The 14611-nt window shown below is 40.2% G+C and overlaps 1 pseudogene; it reads right to left on the bottom strand.

Moving 5' to 3' along the window:
* Positions 1-11591: 11591 nt before the first annotated feature.
* LOC113877380 lies at positions 11592-12802 on the bottom strand (annotated as a pseudogene).
* Between the last annotated feature and the right edge of the window lie 1809 nt (positions 12803-14611).

Raw genomic sequence — 14611 nt, forward strand, 5'->3', positions numbered from 1 at the left:
TTAAACTGTCATGTGGGAAACAAATATTTTCTTTTCTTTTCTTTTTCTTTTTTTTTTTTTTGACCATTCAAACAAGTGGTACATATCAGTTCAGTTCAGTTGCTCAGTTGTGTCTGACTCTTTGTGAACACATGGACTGCAGCAGGCCAGGCCTCCCTGTCCATCACCAACTCCCAGAGATTACTCAAACTCATTGAGTTGGTGATGCCATCTAACAATCTCATTCTCTGTCATGCCCTTCTCCTCCCGCTTTCAATCTTTCCTAGATCAGGTTATTTTCACATGTGTCAGTTATTTGTATCAGGGGGCCAAAGTATTGGAATTTCAGCTTCGGCATAAGCCCTTCCAATTAATATTCATGACTGATTTCCTTTAGGATAGACTGGTCACATCTCAATGCAGACCAACAGACTCTCAAGAGTCTTCTCCAACACCACGGTTCAAAAGCATCAATTCTTCGGTGCTGTTTTCTTTATAGTCCAACTCTCACATCCATACATGACCACAGGAAAAACCATAGCCTTGACTAGACGAACGTTTGTTGGCAAAGTAATGTCTCTGATTTTTAATATGCTGTCTAGGTTACCCATAACTTTTCTTCCAAGGAGCAAGCATCTTTTAATTTCATGGCTGCAGTCACCATCTGCAGTGATTTTGGAGCCCCCCCCCCCCAAAATAGTCACCATTTCCATTGTTTCCCCATCTATTTTTCCATGAAGTGATGGGACTGGTTGCTATGATCTTAGTTTTCTGAATGTTGAGTTTTAAGCCAACTTTTTTTCACTCTCCTCTTTCACTTTCATCAAGAGGCTCTTTAGTTCTTATTCACTTTCTGCCATAAGGGTGGTGTCATCTGCATAGCAGAGGTTATTGATATTTCTCCCGGCAATCTTAATTCCAGCTTGTGCTTCATCCAGCCCAGCATAAATAAGCAGGGTGACAATATACAGCCTTGACTTACTTCTTTCCCAATTTGGAACCAGTCTATTGTTCCATGTCCAGTTATAACTGTTGCTTCTTGACCTGCATATGGATTTCTCAGGAGGCAAGTCAGGTGGTCTGGTATTCCCATCTCTTTAAGAAATGTCCACAGCTTGTCATGATCCACACAGTCAAAAGTTTTGGCACTTTAAATAAAGCACAAGTAGATTTTTTTTCTGGTATTGTCTTGGTTTTTTGATGATCCAACGGATGTTGGCAGTTTGATCTCTGGTTCCTCTGCTTTTTCTAGTCCAGCTTGAATATCTGATAGTTCACATTCATGTACTGTTGAATCTGGCTTGGAGAAATTTGATCATTACTTTGCTAGTATCTGAGTTGAGTGGAATTGTATGGTAGCTTAAATAATTTTTGGCATTGCCTTTCTTTGGGATGGAATGAAAACTGACTTCTTCCAGTCCTGTGGCCACTGCTGAGTCTTCAAAATGTGCTGGTGAATTGAGTGCAGCTCTTTCACAGCATCTTTTAGGATTTGAAATAGCTCAACTGGAATTTCATCACCTCCACAAGCTTTGTTCTTAGTGTTGCTTCCTAAGGCCCGCTTGACTTTGCATTTCAGGATGTCTGTATCTAGGTGAGTCATCACACCATTGTAGTTATCTGTGGTACATATATCTCTTCATCAAATTTCCTTGTCACCAGTCTTCTAACCATATCCCCCCGCCCCCCAAAATTCCTGACTATCCAGCCAATTTATTAGCCAAAACCCATGAATCAGTATATATTTTTCATTTCAACACTCCTTCCAAGTTAAATAATTAACTAGTTGAACCTCTTGAAATGTACCCATTGGGAGGATTTCCTTTCACTACTATTGTTCAGGTACTTTTCAGGATCAGGTTGCATTTATGCTGCTGCCAATTTTAAAGATCTTTTCAGAACTATTCCTTTACAAGTCCAAAGTCTTATATTCCTCTGTTAATTCATCATAATGTATAGGTGAAGGCAGGGAGAGAGAAGGAAGTGTAATGGGAGTGGGGACCATGATCATTGTTGCCACTTTTCCCTGAAAATTTGCCTTCAGGAGTTACTTGGGCCAGATCATGCCTATATCACTTTATTTGATGATGGAATGCTGCTGTGCACACCCATCTTTATGGCTTAGATGGTTTTGATAATACCAAGCACATGAAAGAAGCTTTGGTTGCATAGTGACTTGGTGACCCATGGTGAAGCATTCAGTTTCCATTAAGGCCCAGTGGCAGGCCAAGCACTATGTTATAAAAGGAGAGTAGTTATCTTGGAAGTATGGCAAGACTATGTTTCCAAAATCCTACTTGTCTGCACTGATATTCACATACGGAAGCCTGGCAAGTTTTCCAACATTCTTACCTGCGATTGACACCAAGTACAATAGATCTACTGGTCTATAAAATTTGTCCTCAGTCTCAGAGAAGCTTGCATGTCAGGCTGAACCTGTACCAGAGCCTTTTCTATTTCTGGAACTCATTTAAAAGTAGAATCTTTTTGAGTAACTTTACAATTCAGTCAGAGGAATACACCCAAATGAATGATATGATGAATCTCAAGTCCAGTAAGGCAAAGAGGCATTGAACATCATTTTTGGCTATAGAAGAGGCCAGATGGAACAAGTTATACTTTATCTTAGGAGAGATAGCATTATCTGCCCCATACTACTGGTCTCCTGGAAATTCCAAGGAGTTTATTAGTAGTTTAATTGCTAAGTCATGTCTGACTCTTGCAACCCCATGGACTGTAGCCTGTCAGGCTCCTCTGTCAATGGGGTTCTCCAGGCAAGAATACTGGAGTGGGTTGCAGTTTCCTTCTCCAGGAGATCTTCCCAAGGTATCAAACCCAGATCTTCTGTGTTGCAGGAAGATTATTTACTGACTGAGCTATAAGGGAAGGCCAATGAATTCGGGTCTCCTAATTCTAGTTTATAAGGAAATGGCTTACCAAAAAAACTAAAGTAGTTGCTACTTCTCACACAGTAATGAAAATCACATTTCTAGCTAAATATCAGGTACCAGCAGCTCTGACAATATGTTCTTGCATTGAAATACATCTGGCACAGAAGCTGGCTAACCTTAAAATTATCCATTGTCACTCTCCAAGAGCCATACGTACTTGGCAACAGGCAAAAATAGGAGAGCTGAACATATGTGGTGGTAACTCCCATCCCACATCTTTCAAAGTTTGATGGTACACTAATCTCTACAGTCCCTCCAAGAATATGGTACAACTTTTAGTTTACTAGTTTCCTAAGGACAGACAGTAGTAATGCCTTCCACTGAGGCTTTTCTGACATAATACCCTTTATTCCCCAGGTCAGTGAACCAATGTAAGAATTCTGTCAGTCGCTAATTATATCTGTTCCAATTGTCCATTCTGAAATTGGAGAACTAACCGCAGCATGGGTTCCATGATCACAGAACCTACTGTAAATAGACCTGAGCCAAACTTTGATTGATCACCAGACCTCATTTATTTCTAACTCTAACTGTGGGACTACGACAGTGTTTTGGACCTACGGGAATAACTTTCATGTTAAAGTCAGTGTCCTGAAACTTCTGATTATTTACTTTTCCACAGTGCATAGTTAGCCTGATAAAAGGTCAGAGGTCCCTCTAGGGAAATATAAGGTAAAGATGAATTATACATTTTTAGCAAGGTACCAGAGTCCTGCTTCAAGGGCACTGGATCTCCCCCTTTTTTTCCTTAGGATTCAGAATCTGTAAGCTTGCCCAAGTCTTGGATTTCATTTTGATGACACGAGTTTCTATATTCATGATTTGAGTTAGAATTTGTTTTACTTTATTTAAAACTTTTCTGTTGACACAGGTCAACTGAAAATTTAGTAAAATTCCTCTCTTTTTACCCTAGAAGCACCATGATCAGCTAGGCATTTCTTATACTGATTATTTAGATTGTCATTTTGACTCTACTATCCATTTGGGTAACTAAGGTCACCTTGCCTTTCAGATTAAGTACCATCACTTGACTACTGGCTGCTCCCTAAGATCAAATCACTCTTAAAACCTTTGCATCTCACAAACCAGCAACCAGTTTTTGTTAGACACCTGGGCTTTAAAAAATAGGCATCTCAGCTTTTCAAGGATGCTGAAGCATCCTCTTCAGATTTACTTCTCATTGTCGTGATGAATGGTGAATGTTTTGGACCCTCTCAGGGAGGTTTAGTAGATTTTTAATAGCAAATCCATTCTAATATTTCAATTTCAGTAAAGTTCAGTTCAGTCACTCAGTCGTGTCTGACTCTTTGCGACCCCATGGACTGTAGCATGCCAGGCCTCCCTGTCCATCACAAACTCACAGAGTTTACCCAAACTCATGTCCATTGAATCGGTGATGCCATCTAACCATCTCATACTACCGTCCCCTTCTGCTCTGGCTTTCAATCTTTGGCAGCATCATGGTCTATTCAAATGAGTCAGTTCTTAGCATCAGGTGGCTAAAGTGTTGGAGTTTCAGATTCAGCATCACTCCCTCCCATGAATATTCAGGACTGATTTCCTTTAGGATGGACTGGTTGGATCTTCTTGCAGTCCAAGGGACTCTCAAGAGTCTTCTCCAAAACCACAGTTCAAAAGCATCAATTTTTCAGTGTTCAGCTTTCTTTATAGTCCAACTCTAACATCGATACATGACTACTGGAAAACCATAGCCTTGACTAGATGGATCTTTGTTGGCAAAGCAATGTCTCTGCTTTTTAATATGTTGTCTAGGTTGGTCATAGCTTTTCTTCCAAGGAGTATGTGTCTTTTTATTTCATGGCCGCAGTTACCATCTACAGTGAATTTGGAGTCCAAAAATATAAAGTCAGCAACTGTATCCACGGTTTCCTCATCTATTTGCCATGAAGTGATGGGACCAGATGCCATGATCTCAGTTTTCTGAATGTTGAGTTTTAAGCCAACTTTTTCACTCTCTTTCACTTTCATCAAGAAGCTCTTTAGTTCTTCTTCCTCTGCCATAAGGCTGTTGGCTTCTGCAAATCTGAGGTCATTGATATTTCTCTGACTATCTTGATTCCAGATTGTGCTTCATCAAGCCAGCATTTCTCATGATGTAGTGGCTCAGACAATAAAGCGTCTGTCTGCAATGTAGGAGACCCGGGTTCAATCCCTGGGTTGGGAAGATCCCCTGGAGAAGGAAATGGCAGCCCACTCCAGTGTTCTTGCCTGGAAAATCCCATGGATCACGGAGCCTGGTAGGCTACCATCCATGGGGTTGCAAAGAGTCAGACACGACTGAGCGACTTCACTTTCACTTTCACTCTCCATATAAGTAAAATAAACAGGGTGACAATATATAGCCTTGACATATTCTTTTCCCTATTTGGAACCAGTCTGTTGTTCCATGTCCAGTTTTAACTGTTGCTTCCTGACCTACATGAAGGGTTCTTAAGAGGCAGGTAAGGTGGTCTAGTTTTCCCATCACTTTCAGAATTTTCCTCAGTTTATTGTGGTCCACACAGTCAAAGGCTTTGGCATAGTCAATAAAGAAGAAATATATGTTTTTGTGGAACTCTCTTGCTTTTTTAATGATCCAACAGAAGTTGGCAATTTGATCTCTGGTTCCTCTGCTTTTTCTAAATCCAGTTCTAACATCTGGAAGTTCACAGTTCATATATTGTTGAAACCTGGCTTGGAGAATTGTGAGCACTACTTTACTAGTGTGTGTGATGAGTGCAATTGTGCAGTAGTTTAAGTATTCTTTGACATTGCCTTTTTTGGGATTGGAATAAAAACTAACCTTTTCCAGTCCTGTGGCCACTGACGAGTTTTCCAGATTTGCTGTCATAATGAGTGTAGCACTTTCACAGAATCATCTTTTAGGACTTGAAATAACTCAACTGGAATTATATCATGTCCACTAGCTTTGTAGTGATGCTTCCTAAGGCCCACTTGGCTTTGCATTCTAGGATGTCTGGCTCTAGGTGAGTGATCATGCCACCGTTGTTATCTGGATCGTGAAGATCTTTTTGTCTACCTACATTTTAATCACCTCTGCTACATTAACCAAAGTAGGGCGGGGGGATTTCTATGCAACTCACAATGGGTAATCATTTTGTCATGTATTAGCCACCATGAGCTATTTGAGGTTTTCTTACCTCATCCAGTTGCAACATTAAATGGAGATATCTGCTTAATGAGCCTATTTCAGTAAATTAGGTCTGATCAAATTTGATGATTTTTCTACCTCTTTCAAGTTTCATATGCATTACCTAGATTTATATCACAAAGGTTTAAAGCCTTTCTTTACTTCCTTCCAGCTGCAACATGAAGTGTAAAATCTCTGCTTGGCAAGCACATCTCAATCAGCAATCAGGTCTGATCAAAGTTTTTTTTTTCTTTCTATAATTGTCCCATACTGGTTATCTCTATCCCCACATATATTCCTTGTATTTCTGTCTGTATAAATTAGAAAACTCAAATAGCTCTTTTGGAGCGTAGTTCACCTCCTCCAATATCAGTGTCTGTACCTTGCTTTCAGATGCCTGCTGAGGCCTGAGCCATCGTTACAGAATCAGAAACAATGAGGGGAGCTGAGGTGGGTCCACAGGAGAATCAGCATGGCCTTTCACGACAACTGCTGTAGGGGAAACAATTACAGTTTCTTCAGCCAAGGTAGGGTTAATTCTACAGATAGGACATGTAGCCATGTCTTCTGGGTTTGGAGAGACCACTTTACTTGTAAAGAACACTCACCTTTTCCTTGTTTCATCTTTTAAGTTTCTTCAAACCTTTGGTGATCTAAGCTGGAATCTGAAATTTATTCATGACTCTTCTCATATCTTCATCCTATATTAAGTTCTGTTTTTTTTTTCCTTTGCTGTTTATAATTCCTAAATATTGCTTGAACTCTTCTCTATCTCTCAGTTTTACTTTGGGTTCCCCAAGATGAAGACACTGAGATGAAATTTTCATGAATGCAATTTACAAGAGAGAGACTGAAAGAAGTGGCCTATGGTAGGGGTAAACAATTAGAGTTTAGCTTTAGCCTAGAGCCATGGAGCCCTGGAATATATGTTGTCCTGCAGTACTGGTTCCACCATACATCAAGGGGACCAGCCTTTTCAGTGCTGCTCCTGTCATTCACAATGAACTCCTGGTCTCTTGGATGGTGGGTATAATCCCCAAAGAGGCAGTTCCAAGTATGTCTCTTGCAGCTGTCCAGAAAGAATGGGGCTGTGAGCTTTTAGCAGCCCAGGCAAACAACAGCTGTGTTCTAGGTGCATCTGTGCAGTGAATGAGTCCTGACCAGATGCAGAGGATCTACAACATTCTTCACCATCACTGGCACCACCTGAAGTCACACCTCTATCATTTCACGTCCAAATTATTACAGTAGCCTCCCTACCATTCTGTTACTTGTACTCTTCAATTTATTTTCTCTACTATAGCCAAACACCTTCCCCAGTGGCTCAGATGGCAAAGAATCTGTCTGCAATGCAGGAGACCTGGATTTGATCCCTGGGCTGGGAAGATGTCATAGAGAAGGGAATGGCAACCCACTCCAGTATGCTTGCCTGGAGAATCCAATGAACACAGGAGCCTGGTGTGCTGCAGTCCATGGGATAACAAGAGTCAGACACGACTGAGTAACTAACGCTTTTTCACTATAACCAAAGTTTTTATTCTAAAATTTTAAATCTAACTGCATCATGTGCTATCTTAAAATACCTTCCAAAATGAATCTAAATATATATATATATATATATATATATATATATATATATCTGAAATCACTTCACTGTACACCTGGAACCCACAATGTCAGAAATTACCTATACTTCAATATGAATATATATATATATATATATATATATATATATATATATTTTTTTTTTTTTTTTTTTTTTTTTAATATGGCAACCCATTCCAGTATTCTTGCCTGGAGAATCCCCATGGTCAGAGAAGCCTGGAGGGCTAGAGTCCATGGTGTCACAGAGCCAGATATGACTAAGTGACTCAGCACAGCACATAGTTTTTAGTTTTAAGCCTTAACACAATGATGAGGCCCTTCCCAGTCTTTCCTGTTCCAATCACTCCAGCTTCAGTACAGTTCAGTCCCTCAGTCAAGCCTGATTCGTCACAGACTTAGACACACCTGCTCCCTATCTTGCTATTTACCCTTTAGAAACTATCTAGCATGCTTCCTGGAATGAAGTGCATATTCAATAAATAGTTGTTGAATAAAAAGTTTAGCAACCACAGCTATGTGACATTTATGAGCAGTCTGTGTACACACTCCACCTTCTGGACTTTGTTGCATATTTCCTCTCCTAAAACATTCTTGCTTTTTTTAATGTCTATTCATGCCTCTGACTCTTGAGTCCCATTTCTGATGTCTTTTCACCTTGGAATGTTTCTTGAAGCCCAGGTATTTGTTGTGTGTCCCTCAAAAAGGCTTTCAGAGTAAGTACCCTTTTTTCCACTATCTTATTCTTTATAGTACTGTGTTTTAATTTATTGCTCTCTTTTGTGAGTCTATGAGTCTAAGGTCTGTGAAGACATCATTCAGGTTTTTCTTTATTCACTGGTGAAGCCCCAGAAACTGTCACTATTTGATACATTCCTTGGGCTGAAAAAATATTTGTTGTTTAATGAGTGTAGGGTGGGTGAAATGAATGGAATATACTTATGCTGGTGTTGCTTTTTTTGTAAATGGGGCTACAAATTTAAACCAACCAAACAAACAAAAATTATAATGAAATTTTAACAAAAAGGAAATGTGGAAAATATTTTTTGATTTTTTAAATAAAAATATAAAAACCAATAAATATGAAATAATCAATATAAAATAATAAATATTGAAAAAATAGTGACAGAGAAATATAGGGGAAAACAGAATGATGATATCATGCTTAGGGCTGGGAGATTATCAAGTTAAAGTATATGGTCAAAAGATAACGAGTTTATTTTCAGTTTCTTCCTTATTCCTGGTTTATCCAGGAATAAAACCAATTCTTAGTTTTCAAAAGACATATACCTAGATTACTTCTCTGAGTCTGAAACAGGTAAAGGTAGAAAACATTTCCTAGTTGGCAATATTACATTTTGCCCACTATTTTATTGAATTTATTCATATATGCTTATACTTACATTTATTCATCTAACATTTATCATAATTTAGACATTGTGCCTTGAAGATAATATTATTGGCAAGTAGGTAAATATTTTACAGGGTATGACTTAATTTTTTTAATAAATTGAAATTCCTGTCTGTTATTAGATCATTCTTTTACTTGGATCTTAACTCTTTTTGATGGGTTATCAGGATAAAATTGTAACATGAGCAACATATTGCTTTGTATCACTTTGTAAAATGATTCTTAATGCAACAAGAAAATTTGGAATATTGTGCAACATTCCTTAAATTCCCCTTAGAGTTTATATGTTCCATTGCTTATCACATATTAATGCATATATATGGAATCTAGAAAAAAGGCAAAGATGAACCTATGTGTAAGGTAGGACCAGAGGTGCAGATGTTGAGAATTGATTTGTGGACACAGAGGAGGAAAGAGGATCTGGATGAACTGAGAGAATAGCATTGAAAATACCATGTGTAAAATCATTTGAGGAAAGCTTCTGTACAGCACAGGGAGCTTAGCTTGGTGCTCTGTGATGACCTAGAGGGGAGTTATGTAGCATGGTGTTACATACCACATACTATATATATAGATATAGATATAGGTAGATATAGGTAGATAGAGGATCCCAGTGGGCTTCAGTCCACAGGGTCACAGTCAGACATGACTAAAGCGACTTAGCACACTCCATATATACAATTTCAGCACAGTCCCTGTCTCAATAAATGGTAAGTAGTTTCATTATGGTTTTCCAATAGTCATGTGCAGATGTGAGATTTTGACTATAAAGAAGTCTGAGCACTGAAGAATTGATGCTTTCAAACTGTGGTGCTGTAGAAGACTCTTGAGAGTCCCTAGGACTGAAAGGAGATCCAACCAGCCTTTTCTGAAGGAAATTAACCCTGACTCTTCATTAGGAGGACGAATGCTGAAGCTGAAGTTCCAATATTTTGGCCGCTTGATACAAAGAGCTGACTTATTGGAAAAGATCCTCATGCTGTGAAAGAGTGAAGGCAAAAGGAGAAGGGGAGGCAGGGAGATCATAGGATAGCATCACCAACTCAACAGACATGAGTCTGAGCAAACTCAGAGAGTGGAGGACAGAGGAGTCTGGGGTGCTGCAATCCATGGGTTCCCAACGAGTCAGAAATGATTTAGCAACTGAACAACATAATTTTTTTAATTTGGGATCATTGTCTGACCGTGTATTTCTGCAGTTAAGAACATGGTCTAAGACAGCAGCTAAAACTATGGTTCTTCAATATTTCTGTTTTGGAATTTTCCTATTCTATTTGTTTAATCACCTGTAAAATGAGGATAATAGCAATGCCTATTTATCTGGATAGTTACAGAGATTACTGCTCAATATCATTGTGTTTATTTTTTGTTTTATACAGTTCAGTTCAGTTCCTCAGTTGTGTCTGACTCTTTGCCACCCAATGAATCACAGCAGGCCAGACCTCCCTGTCCATCACCAACTCCCAGAGTTCACCCAAACTCATGTGCATCGAGTCAGTGATGCCATTCAGCCACCTCATCCTCTGTTGTCCGCTTCTCCTCCTGCCCCCAATCCCTCCCAGCATCAGGGTCTTTTCCAGTGAGTCAGCTCTTCGCATGAGGTGGCCAAAATGTTGGAGCTTCTGCCTCAGCATCAGTTCTTCCAATGAACACCCAGGACTGGTCTCCTTTAGAATGGACTGGTTGGATCTCCTTGCAGTCCAAGGGACTCAGAAGAGTCTTCTCCAACACCACAGTTCAAAAGCATCAATACTTCAGTGCTCAACTTTCTTTATAGTCCAACTCTCACATCCATACATGACCACTGGAAAAACTATATCCTTGACTAGATGGACCTCTGTTGGCAAAGTAATATCTCTGCTTTTCAATATGTTATCTAGTTTGGTTATAAATTTCCTTCCAAGGAATAAGTGTCTTTTAATTTCATGGCTGCAATCACCATCTGCAGTGATTTTAGAGCCCCCCCAAAATAAAGTCTGACACTCTTTCCACTTTTCCCCATCTATTTCCCAGGAAATGATGGGACTGGATGCCATGATCTTAGTTTTCTGAATGTTGAGCTTTAAGCCAACTTTTTCACTCTCCTCTTTCACTTTCATCAAGAGGCTTTTTAGTTCCTCTTCACTTTCTGCCATAAGGGTGGTGTCATCTGCATATGTGAGGTTATTGATATTTCTCCTGGCAATCTTGATTCCAGCTCGTGCTTCTTCCAGCCCAGCCTTTCTCATGATGTACTCTGTATATAAGTTAAATAAGCAGGGTGACAATATACATCCTTGACATACTCCTTTTCGTATTTGGAACCAGTCTGTTGTTCCATGTCCAGTTCTAACTGTTGCTTCCTGACTTGCATTAGAATGAATTTATTAAGGCATATAGATAGATAAAGCTAGAAAAACTAAGTCTCAACTTTGTAGAAGGTTCCAAACATGAAAAAGTAATCTCCTGCCAGTTTGTCTTACATTTCATGAACCATTTTCTTTCCCCATTTCAGAATCTATGATTTGTAGTGGCTATTTTTCCCCCTTATGCCAAAGGTCTTCTTTGCTGAAAGAATCAAAAATGTCCTTCTGAAATTTGCACCAGGAGAATAAATGCTGGTCTCCATGTAACTCTTATGACCTGAAATAGCTTTTCTATTACACAAATTCTTAATGACATTTTTCATCTGGGCATTTCTTAAGGTATAGATGAAGGGATTTAACATGGAAGTTATCGTAGTGTATAATATAACCACTGCTTTATCAAATGGTAAAGAAACTGTTGGTCTTAGATATACAAAAATGCAGGGCACAAGGAGCATGGTGACAACTGTGATGTGGGAGACACAAGTGGAAACGGCCTTGCGCCTTGCTGCCAAACTGTGGTTCCTTAGGGAACGCAGAATGACCACATAGGAGCTCATTAAGAGGATAAAGTTTATTAGACAGATGAAACCATTGTTGGCAACAGCAAATAACCCTATAGTGTGAGTATCAGTGCAGGCGAGGTTTATAAGGAAATGGCAGCCCACTCCAGTGTTCTTGTCTGGAAAATCCTGTGGACTGCGAGCCTGGTAGCTTACTGTCCATGGGGTCGCAAAGTGTCGGACATGACTGAGTGACTTCAATTTCACTTTTCAGATCACATAAAAAATGGTCTATGACATGAGGGCCACAGAAGGATAATCTGAAGATGAAAAAGATCTATATGATTCCATGAAGAAAGCCTCCCACCCATGCCACTCCAATTAGCAGCCAACACACCCTCCATTTCATGATGCTTGTGTAGTGCAAGGGCTTGCAGATAGCTACATAGCGGTCACAAGCTATCACAGTGAGCAGGATGGCCTCAGCACTTCCCAAGAAATGTTCCCCAAAGATTTGGGTCATGCATCCATTGAACAGGATGGTCTTCCTTTCACAGAGGGAATCAACAATCAGTTTAGGGGTATTCACAGAGGCGTAGCAAGCATCAATAAGAGAGAGATAGGCCAGAAAAAAGTACATGGGGGAACCCAGTAATGGACTGACTATAATGGTGACCATGATGAACAAATTTTCTACCACAGAGATGATGTAGATGACCAAAAACATGATCTTCTGCAAACTATGTATGTTCTGCAAACAAAAACTATGATTGTTCTGCAAACAAAATATGATCTTCTGCAACTCTGGATTCTGTGTGAGCCCCAAGAGAACAGTCTGTCACATTGTTCCTATTCTCCATGTATTTTGTATTATGGTTCATTATGTTACCTGAAAAAAAAAAAAAAAGTTACTTTTAAGCACCTTAACCTTGAGTTCATTGAGCCTCTCCATGGAATAAAAAAATAAATGCACAGATTCTATGGAGTTCTGAGTTTTTAAGTTATTTTTTTGATATAGGAAAAATGTTTCTGATCTCTTAAAGGTAACTCGTATACACCCCTGGGGAGAGAGAATGCTTAGTTAGAGACATGAGGGACTCTGTGAACACATAGGCAGGAGATTTTCTGTGCACATATATTCATGTGAGATGATGCAAGCCCAATATGAATCAATAGATCTCACATACAGTGGCAGCCAAACCAGAGATGAAAGGTAGAATATGGATGTAAGAGCTACGAATGCAAAATCAAGGGATTTTCCCTTTATTCTTAGGAAATTAGAAACCATGTAAGTTAAATGAAAATGTGAGAGTAAGGATGAAGAGGGATGTGAGAGAGAGGGTGTGTTGGATTTAATTCCAAAAATGATCTTTTTCTGACGTGTATGAAGTGGGATGAGGTTTAGTAAGGGGAGGGAAGACAGAAAAAACATTAGTATCATACTTTTTATAATAGTTCACATAAAGTGTAACAGAGCTTTGGGAATAGAAAAGTAATGAAAAGGTAAAGAAGCTACTGTGCCAGAATGCTGCAGTGGGTAGCCGTTCCCACCTCCAGGGCATCTTCTCAACCCAAGGATTGAACCCAGGTCTCCCACACTGCAGGCGGACTCTTTACTAGCTGAGACACTGGGGAAGACCAATAAAATAAACATGTTTTCTAAATACAATTACTTTAAAATAATTGATAAATATACTTTAATGATAATATGCTATATTCACAGCATTATTACAGTCTATGTATATTTCTTTCATATAGCAGATGAGAAACAATCTTAGTATATAATAGTAAAAATATAGTAGTAATAATAATATTAGCTAAAACTTGCTGATCATTTACTGTGCTCTAAGAGGCACTAAGCACAGCTGAGAGGAGCTACCCCACATCCGAAGTCAGCAGCAGAAGCCCGGAGGACCAATGCCCGAAAGGCAGCAGCCAAGAGGAATTACCCCATGTCCGCCGAGGTCAGGGGCAGCGGTTGAGAGTGCCAGGCTGCGACGGCGCAGGAACGGCCGAGAAGAGCTGCCCAAGTCGGAGGTCAGGGGTGGCAGCTGAGAGGAGCTACCCTGCGTCTGAGGTCAGGGGCAGCAGCCTAGAGGAGCTACCCCATGTCCGAGGTCAGGGGTGATGGTGGAGAGGAGCTAACCCACGTCTGAGTCCAGGGGCGGTGGCAGGAAAGAGCTGCCCCACACCCCCATGCCCGAGGCCAGGGGCGGCGGCCAAGAGGACCAAACCCACGTCCAAGGAGCAGTGGCTGTGTGGGCACAAGAGGGCCTAGAGGAGCTATCCCACATTGAAGGTCAGGAAGGGTGGCGGTGAGGAGATACCCCTCATCCAAGGTAAGGAGCAGTGGCTAAACTTTGCTGGAGCAGCCATGAAGAGATACCCCACGCCCAGGGTAAGAGAAACCCAAGTAAGATGGTAGGTGTTGCAAGAGGGCATCAGAGGGCAGACACACTGAAACCATACTCACAGGAAACTAGTCAATCTAATAACACTAGGACCACAGCCTTGTCTAACACAATGAAATTAAGCCATGCCCGTGGGGCCACTCAAGATGGGTGGGTCATGGTGGAGAGATCTGACAGAATGTGGTCTACTGGAGAAGCGAATGGCAAACCACTTCAGTATTCTTACCTTGAGAACTCCATGAACAGTATGAAAAGGCA

The sequence above is a fragment of the Bos indicus x Bos taurus genome, chromosome 19, assembly GCF_003369695.1.
Source record: "Bos indicus x Bos taurus breed Angus x Brahman F1 hybrid chromosome 19, Bos_hybrid_MaternalHap_v2.0, whole genome shotgun sequence".
Lineage (NCBI taxonomy): Eukaryota > Metazoa > Chordata > Mammalia > Artiodactyla > Bovidae > Bos > Bos indicus x Bos taurus.